Genomic DNA, 10,183 nt, shown 5'->3' on the forward strand with positions numbered 1-10,183 from the left:
GTTATGACGTGTTTTGGGCGTTCAACTCCGGATAATGACGTTTTTTTGGCGTTTAACTCCAGACAGCTGCATGAACTTGGCGTTTAACGCCAAGTTACGTCGTCATTCTTCGAATAAAGTATGGACTATTATATATTTCTGGAAAGCCCTGGATGTCTACTTTCCAACGCCGTTGAGAGCGTGCCAATTGGAGTTCTGCAGCTCCAGAAAATCCATTTCGAGTGCAGGGAGGTCAGATTCCAACAGCATCAGCAGTCCTTTTGTCAGCCTTCTTCAGAGTTTTGCTCAAATCCCTCAATTTCAGTCAGAATTTACCTGAAATCACAGAAAAATACACAAACTCATAGTAAAGTCCAGAAATGTAAATTTAACAAAAAAACTAATGAAAACATCCCTAAAAGTAGCTCAAACTCACTAAAAACTATATAAAAACAATGCCAAAAAGCGTATAAATTATCCGCTCATCAGTCCACAAAACACATATGCATATCGTTTCGAATCTCTAGATGTTAGCTTTCCAATGCCATTTTGAACAACCTCATTTTGACCTTTCTATCTCAAGTTATAGTCGCTTGACTGTGAAGAGGTCAGCATTGACAGCTTTGCAAATTTGCTCTCAAGGGTTATTTTCTTTCAAGCATGGCACACCAGCTCCATAGTGTGGCGCGCCAACTCCTTGTTCCTTCATGGGTGTGGAACTTCTCTCCATAGTGTGGCACTCCATCTTTGTTCCATCATAGGCATGGCACACCTGCCTCATGTGTGGCATGCTGAGGCTCCTGTATAGAGGGTGTTGCACCCCCTACTTCATGTGGCATGCCATGCTTTGCTCTTTATGGGTGTGGCACTTGCTCTTCATGGCATGTCACTTCTCCTTCACCGCGTGGCATCCCATGCCTTGTTACTTCATAGGCATGGCACGCCTCTTCCTCAGATGGCACCTCATGCTTTGCTACTTCATGGGTGTGGAACGTGCTCTTCATGGCGTGGCACGCCATGCATCAATCTCTCATGAGCATGGCACGCCCCTCCTCCTAGTTTTAGGGAGTGGCATGCCCTTCACTCTTGTACCCAGGGCATTGCACGTTCTCTTCAAGGCATGGCACGCTTCCGCTGGCAACATTGGGGCATTACACACCCTTCCCTTCCTCTCCAGCTCCTTGCATGGTTTACATGGCTTTGATCTTCACGTACTTTCCTTGATTCTCTATGCAATGCTTGGCTCTTGATTCATCCCCTCTTTGCTACTTGATTTTCATCTCTTTAATCCTATATTTTCTTAAAAATACTTAGTAAGAAATGACATTAAAAAGTAATGAGATTAAAGAAAGATTTTGTAATTATGCTTACAAAAATAAAAGAAAAAGATAAGAAAAATATAAGAAAAACTACTCAAGATGTGAACGCATCAGATTACAGAAGGAGCTTATTGGGTGGTTGTATTCTCTATTGGTTACACCATTTCTTCTTCTTCTTTTCCCTTCAAGCATGGACATGGAACTTCTAGTGCTACTTCGTTAGGTGCTTCCTTCATATTTGGATCAATTCAATTAACCTTCATGCAATTCTCCTTCTCATTTAGATGATGCATGGTTTTGAAGACATGAAAAAGTAAGTGTTCATCATGCAATTCACCTTTTTCTACATCAACGAGGGCTCTTCCAGTAGTTAGGAATAGTCTCCGTAAAATGATGGATGCATTCTCATACTCCTCCATGTTAAGGATCACAAAATCTCCTGGGAGGGAAAACTTTCCCACCTTGACCAAGATATTCTCAATTACTCCACATGCATACTTCATTGATCTATCCACCGTTTGTAGGGCTATCCTTGTTAGTTTTACCTCTTTAATTTGTAACTTCTTCATCATGGACAATGGCATCAGATTAATGATTGTCCCTAGATCACATAATGCCTTCTCAAAGGCGGTTTTTCTATTGGTGCATGAAATTTGGAAACCTCTAAATCTTTCAATTTCTTTGGCAAGTTTCTTTGGATAATAGCACTGCACGCCTTGGTTATCATCACTATCTCATCTTTTCTCAATGTCTTCTTCTTGGATAGCAACTCTTGGGATCATAATATTATAATTATTTTCACTCTAAAATATCTTTAGAGTATTGTAGTACAGTTACACTAATCAAAAGAATACGATAATAATTCTAATCGGTTAAACTTTGGACATGGTAATTATATGAGTACAAAAATCTCATCTTTGACTTTTTGAGATACTTGTTGATATGTTAATAATATTTTATTATTAATATATTATTATATTTTTTATTGTATCCTTAAATTCATTCTATTAATCTGAGGCGAAATGTGTCCTGCAAATTTTTGAATTCTAACAATAGAAAGCCTCAAAAATTAATTTACTAAAACACTAGGTTGCTACATAAAAAAAATTCACTTAACATTTCTCTTAATTTTGTGATTACCTAAGTCAAACCTTTCATAGTACTATAGTCATAGAAGACATGAGTGTTTATTTATAGATATAAGACACTGAAACAAAGATAAAAAGATACAAAATTATTTTTGATAAATGAGATATAGACATAAATATTGTGTTTAGAGACATTGAATTAATATATTCTGTGTCACTTTTAAATAAAAGATATAAAGACACTAACAAAAAATATACATTATTTTTTATTATTTCTATCACTTTATCATAATTATATTTTTTATTATTATTATTTTTGAATTTTTTGTTTAAAAAAACAAAAATAAATTGAATTTTTATAACTTATTATTTTTATATTTAATTTATCATGAAAAAAAAGTATTTTTTATATCAGTATCCTTGTATCTTATTTTCACTATCCATCTTATACCATTCCTAAAATCAGTCGTGTTAGGAAAATAGGATTAGGGTTTGAGGGAAGAAGAGAGAAAATAGGGAGAATGATAAGTAATTCTATTATTAATTGTGTACTTTAGAGAACATGATAGGGGCTATTTATAGCCAAGGGTCCAACTCTTAATTAAGGGCCCAACTCTTAGCTAAGAGCCTAACGCTTTACTAGGGCATCCACAATAAATATATTTATAACACTCCCCCTTGGATGTCCTTAGTAGTAATAGTAGCCTAGTGCCTCATAAAAAATCTTACTAAAAAATATAGTGAAGGAAAAAGAGTATACTGTCTTATAATATGTTAAGTATTTGCCTCATCAAAAATCTTACCAGGAAAACCCAAAGTGGGATAAAAACTATGGTTAAGAAAAAGAGTGCAGCCGGTATTAGTCCCCTGATAATTACATCATTTGATATCTCTTAATCAGCACATTCCTATCTTGTATACTAGCTTCTCAAATGTTGAAGTATGTAGTGCTTTAGTGAACATATCTGCTAAATTATCATTGGAACAGATTTGTTGAATGTCTATGTCACTACTTTGTTGAAGATCATGAGAGTATAAGAGCTTTGGTGAAATCTGCTCTGTTCTATCTCCTTTGATGTATCCTTTTTTTAGTTGATGTATGCAAGACGATTTATCTTCGTCTATGACTATTGGCATTTTCTTCATAGATAAGCCACACATATCTTAGACATGTTGGGTGATTGACCTAAGGCAAACACATTCTCAAGTTGCTTTATGAATGGCTAATATTTCTATATGATTTGAGAATGTTGCAGCTATAGTTTGCTTTGTTGAGCACCAAGACATAGCTGTGCCTCCACATGTGAATAGATAACCTGTTTGTGATCTGCCTTTATGTGGATCAGAAAGAAAACCTTATCAATAGATCCTTGAAGATATCTTAATATATGTTGATTTATTGGAGTAAAATAAACCTTATCAATAGATCCTTGAAGATATCTTAATATATGTTTGACACCATTCCAATGTCTTCTAGTTGGACAGGAGCTAAATCTTGATAACAAGTTTTCTAAAAAAGCTATATCTGGTCTTGTATTGTTAGCAAGATACATTAGTGTACCAATAGCACTAAGATGGGGTATTTCAGGACCAAAGGGCTCCTCATTATTTTCACATGGTCAAAATGGATCTTTATTCACATCTAGTGATCTCACCACCATTAAAGTACTCAATGGGTGTGTCTTATCCATATAAATTTTTTTCAGAAGTTTCTCAGTATATGTTGAATAATGGATGAATATACCGTCCTTCAAGTGTTCAATTTGTAAACCAAGACAAAATTTTATTTTACCAAGATCTTTCATTTCAAAATTCTCTTTTTAAATAATCTACAGCTTTTCTAATCCCTTCAAGTGATCCAATGATGCTTAAATCATCAATATATACTACCATAATAAAAAATTTGGATTTAGATTTTTTTAATGAACACACATGGACATATACGGTCATTTTTGTATCCATCTTTCAATAAGTACTCACTGAGACATTTATACCACATAAGCTCAGATTGTTTTAATCCAAACAAGAATTTTTGAAGTTTTACTAAACAAATCTTCGGAGAATTATTGTATGCTTCAGGAACTTTGAGTCCTTCAGGGACTTTCATATAAATTTCTTTATCAATTGAGCCATATAAATAGACTGTAACAACATCCACTAGGCGCATGTCAAGCTTTTCATGCACAACTAGACTAATCAGATATCTTAATGTTATTGAATCCACCACAGGAGAATACTTTTTCACATAGTCAATACCAAATTTTTGTGAGAACCCTTGTGCTACTAGTCATGCTTTGTATCTTTCTATTTCATTATTCTCATTTTGTTTGCACAAAAAAATTTACTTGTATCCCACTGATTCTATACCTTCAGTGGTTTTGACTATAGGACTAAAAACTTCATGTTTTCTAAGTGAAGTTAATTTAGCGTGAATTGTATCTTTCTATTTTGGCTAACCATCTCTTTGTTTGTATTCTTTGATAGATTTTGGTTCATGATTCTCATCTTACTTTGCTATTTCTACAGCAATATTATAAGCAAAAATGTTGTCGACAATAGTATTCTTTTGAACCCATATTTTTCTAGTAGTGACATAACTTATTGAGATCTCTTCATTTTCAGGTACCTTAACCTCTTCAGAGGTTTCATAATAGTTATATCTTTGGATCCCCTTTGAGTATTTGTCTCCATATTGTGACCATCATGATTGATTATCTCTCTCATTTTTGGAAAATTTTTATCCTTAGAACCGATTGGTCTTTCAGACTTTAGGCATGGATTACTTTCATTTGCACTAACAATTTGACCTTCAAAAATATTTATTTTATTTGTGCATTTGCAGCTGAAATGTGAGATTTTGTTACTCTCTTTAGGCCAGTAAATGTGTCTGGCAATTGGTTTGCAATATTTTGCATATGAATTAACCTGTGTACTTCTATTTCACATTGTCTAGTGTGAGGATCTAAATGTAATAACAATAATATATTCCAAGTAATTTTCTTTTTCAACTGCTTATTTTCTCCCCCCTAATTTTGGAAAATTTGTTTGATCAAAGTGGCAATTAGAAAATCTTGACTTAAAATAAATCACCCATTGATGACAAGTCATCATATACCCATTTTTCAAGCTAATTTCATTTGTTTTGTTAGTCTTTATGCACTTTCTTGCTTCTTAAGTAAGTGATTTGGAGTGAAAATGCATAACTTCTTTAAATCAAGCAACCACCATGAAATTAATGTTAATCTATGAGGTTTAAGCTAATTTTAATTGAATTTTAATTGAATTATAAGCCTCTTGAATTTAGTGATACTTTGAGTGGTTGTTTCGGTTTATTGTAGGTGAAGAAAAGAAAAAAAGGAAAAGCGTGGCCTAAGGAAGTGTGGCCCAAGGAAGAGAAAGTGTGGTCAAAGAGAGAAAAAGTGTGGCGCACAACATGAGGAAGGGCAAGCATTGCCCTCCACAAAGGCACACTGCCCTCTAGGAGGGCAACATAAGGGAACTAAGCAGAGAAGGCAACTCTGCCCTGCCCATTACAAGGGCAGAGCACAATTTTGTGCCTTGGAATCAAGAGGAATAAAATGTTGCCCTGCCCTCCACAAGGGCAGTATCGGGCTCACCAAGGGAGAAAATCAAAGGAAAATGTCTCCAAATGCTTGGCACAAGAGTTGAACACGGGACCATGAGGAAGCTAGGTACTAAGGTCCACTACCGTGCCAAGAAACCAAGGAAAATGACTTAGCGTGTGTCTCTGCCCAGATTCGAACATGGGACTGCATTTTGGAAACACTGCCCTGCCCTCCGCGAGGGCAGGGCAGCATTTTGTTGGTGCACAACTCTGGCGCACCAACAAGTGAATCTGGCGCACCAAATCACTACCCTGGCAGCATCAGCGCGTACCACACTCGATCCTGGCAGCACCATATTTTTCTGCCCTGCCCTCCGCGAGGGCAGGGCAGCATCTTGTGCACCAAGACTCAATTCTGGCGCATCACAGCTTGAATCTGGCAGCACCAAGCACGCACCGTGGCACATTTCTGGCGCACCAAAATCCAAGAATAGAAAGTGTATAAATAGGAGCTAGTTTTATGTAATTAGAACCTTTTTGCTTTTGCTTTTGAATTTTGCACTTTCTTTGAGCTTTGAATTTTATTTTTGCATTTTGGAACTTCTCTTGGTGTCTTCACTGAGATTTCAGAGAATTGGGGAGGGGAATTGATCTCTCTTCTTCCTCATTCTTGCTTGGGTCTTTTTAATTTCCTTGTTTTGAGTTTTGGGTGTGAAGAATTGAGGAAATTCTGTCTCAATCTCCATTCAAAGTCTCTTTAATTTCTTTTCTGCATAATTGAACACATTTACATTCCCTTTACTGCTTCTTCTTCAATTCCTTGTCAATTGCTTTGTGAACTTGGATCTGGGAAGGCAAATTGAGATCTAGACTTTGCTTTCTAGACTCTTGAGTCCTGAGATCCCAATTTCCTTGTTGGTTCTTCTGTGAACCCTGCTGCATTTTACTTTCAATTTCTGTTTGAGTTCTCATTACTCCCAATTTAATTTCTGCTTTATTAATTGTGGCAATTCACTTTCTCTTCGTTTAGATTCTACAATCCCAGTCCTCAAATCCCTTTTACATTCAAGCAATTTACATTCCTTGCCATTTAATTTACTGCAATTTACATTTCTTGCACTTTAAGTTTCAGTCATTTAACTTCTTATTCTTTAGGATTCTGCAAGTTTACTTTCCTGTTCTTTAATTTACTGCAATTTCCCTTCTCCCTTTACATTCCAAGCAATTTATATTCTGTTAAATACAACCCACTCAACCAAAACTTGATTTGCTTGACTAAATCAACCACTAAACTAAAATTGCTCAATCCTTCAATCCCTGTGGGATCGACCTCACTCATGTGAGTTATTATTACTTGATGCGACCCGGTACACTTGGCGGTGAGTTTTGTGTTGGATCGTTTTCCACACATCAAGTTTTTGGCGCCGTTGCCGGGGATTGAAATACATTGACAATGATTAAGTAAGGTGGTGGTCTAGATTAAGCATTTTTTTTCTTTTTAACTAAGCACATTAACTGTTTGACACATTGTGTCACCTAACCCTCTAACCACATTCTAGCATTAGAATGTCCATGTTTCATTTGGTTTGTTTGTGATTCTTGCAAGTCATGGAGGCTAAGGTGCGTGAAGAGGGAGTGAGCAACAATACCCAGCCTGCAAGGGTATTGGCCTCTTACACTATCCCCAATGCAAGAAACTGCGGGAGTAGCATACTCACTCCCAATGTTCATGCAAATAATTTTGAGTTGAAGCCTCAACTTATCACTCTGGTGCAGAACAATTGCTCCTATGGAGGAAGTCCACTTGAAGATCCAAACCAACACTTATCCATCTTCCTCAGGATTTGTGAAACAGTCACAACAAGTGGTGTGCATCTAGACATCTACAAGCTACTGCTATTTCCATTCTCTCTGAAGGGTAAGGCTACTCAATGGCTAGAGACATTTCCCAAAGAAAGCATCAATAATTGGGAAGACTTAGTGAGCAAATTCCTAGCCAAGTTCTATCCTCCCCAAAGGATTATCAAGCTGAAAACAGAGGTGCAAACATTCATTCAAATGGATAGAGAGTCGCTGTATGATGCCTGGGAGAGATACAAGGCCTTAATCAGGAAATGTCCCCCAGAAATGTTTAGTGAGTGGGATAGACTCCAAAACTTCTATGAAGGGTTGACTCAGAAAGCTCAAGAAGCATTAGATCATTCAGCAAGAGGCTCATTGCAGCTAATGAAGACAGCAGAGGAAGCCCAAAACCTCATAGAGATGGTGGCAAACAACCAATATTTGTGAGCATCAGAATCAAGGACAAAGGGACTTCAACTCTGGCAGCCTCAGTAACACAAGCAACCATAACCATTCATTCAATAATACTAACCAATTCAAAAATTCACAAAACACATATCACCAACCCTATAATAACTCACAAAACCACCAGAATAACTTTTCCACATCCACATCCCACCCACAAAGTACCCCCACAATTAATTCAAATAACTTCCAACAACAACCATCTCATTTCACACAACCACAACTAAATTTAGACTCTCAAAGAATCTCAAGTCTAGAGAAAATGATGGAGAAACTCATGAAAAATCAAGAGATGGCAAGACAAGATCAGGAAGTTGGAAGGAAAGATCAGACCCTGGCATTCAAAAACCAAGAAACCTCAATCAGAAACCTTGAGAGACACATGGGGCAAATGGCTAAGCAAATTTCAGAAATGGATGAGAAGAGAGCAAATGCCTTCCCCAATGTCACTGAAGAACACCCAAGGGACAAAGGAAAAGCCACAAAATGGGAGGAGTGCAAAGCAATCACTGTGGGAAGTGAGAAGACTATGAAGAAGGAAGCCATCAATCAGGACAAACACAACAGAGAAGTTCCACAAGAAGAGATAGAAGGGAAAAGTAAAGAGGATCTAGAAACCAAAAATGCAAAAATTTCTAAGGGATACAAGAACACCCTTGAATCACAACTACAAGAGAAGAGGGAAGGAGTGAATCCTTGTGTCCCCAAACTTCCATATCCTCAGAGGTTTAAAAAAGAAAATGAGGATAAGCAATACTCAAAATTCCTGGACATATTCAAGACACTTAGCATCAAGATTCCTTTCTTGGAAGCACTTGAATAGATGCCACTATATGCCAAATTCATGAAGGAAGTGCTGACAAAGAAAAGATCCCTGAAGGAAGGACAGATTGTTGAGATGACAAAGGAATGTAGTGCTATCCTCCAAAGAGAGTTGCCAGAGAAGAAAGATGATCCTGGGAGTTTTTACATACCTTGCACCATAGGGGACATAACAATTGAGAAGTCATTCTGTGACCTTGGTGCAAGCATAAACTTGATGCCTTTGTCTCTAATGAGAAAACTCCAAATTTGTGAGCTGAAATCCACACGAATACTCCTGCAAATGGCTGACAAATCCATCCAGCAAGCACTTGGAGTTGTAGAGAATGTACTGGTAAAGGTGGGGAAATTCCTTCTCCCAGCTGATTTTATCATCCTGGATATGGAGGAGGACCCTAACACTCCCATCATTCTGGGGAGGCCTTTCCTGGCTACAGGCAGAGCATTGATAGATGTTGAAAAAGGGGAATTGTTGTTGAGAGTGCATGATGAGCACCTAGCATTCCATGTTTTTAAAACCCTGCATGAACCCACTCAAGAAGAAGATTGTACAGAGGATAAAGGCAGGGATCATAGCTTGAAAGAGGCATTCAATGAGTTAACTCCAAGACTTCCAAATCCATGCTTCAAAGAAGTAGAGATGGTGCAACAGACCAAAGAAATCAAGGAGGAACTAGATCCAAAACCCCCAGATGGGAGCCTCAACACTCCAGATAAAGAACCACCAAGGCATGAATTATCTCCTGAGAAAGAAGAAAAGAAGAAGAGGCCAAAAGGGTGGAGAAATAAGAAAATTCCCACTGAAGGCTTCTCACTAGGGGATAAAGTGATGTTAAACACCCAACCAATGAAGGTGTCTCCACAATCATCTGAGTGTTATACTGTGAACCGGATCCTTTCACTTGAACACCTAGAGATCATCAAAGAGGAGACTGGAAGGAAGTCCACAGTAAGAGGAGAAAAGCTGAGGCATTATGATTTTCACCCCCCATGATCAAAGAGTAAGATGTCAAGCTAGTGACAATAAAAGAGCGCTTGTTGGGAGGCAACCCAACCTGAGGTAGTTTTCTTTCATAACTTTGTCAATAAAAATGTTGAATAAT

This window comes from Arachis duranensis, chromosome 4, assembly GCF_000817695.3.
Source record: "Arachis duranensis cultivar V14167 chromosome 4, aradu.V14167.gnm2.J7QH, whole genome shotgun sequence".
NCBI classification, from domain to species: Eukaryota; Viridiplantae; Streptophyta; class Magnoliopsida; order Fabales; family Fabaceae; genus Arachis; species Arachis duranensis.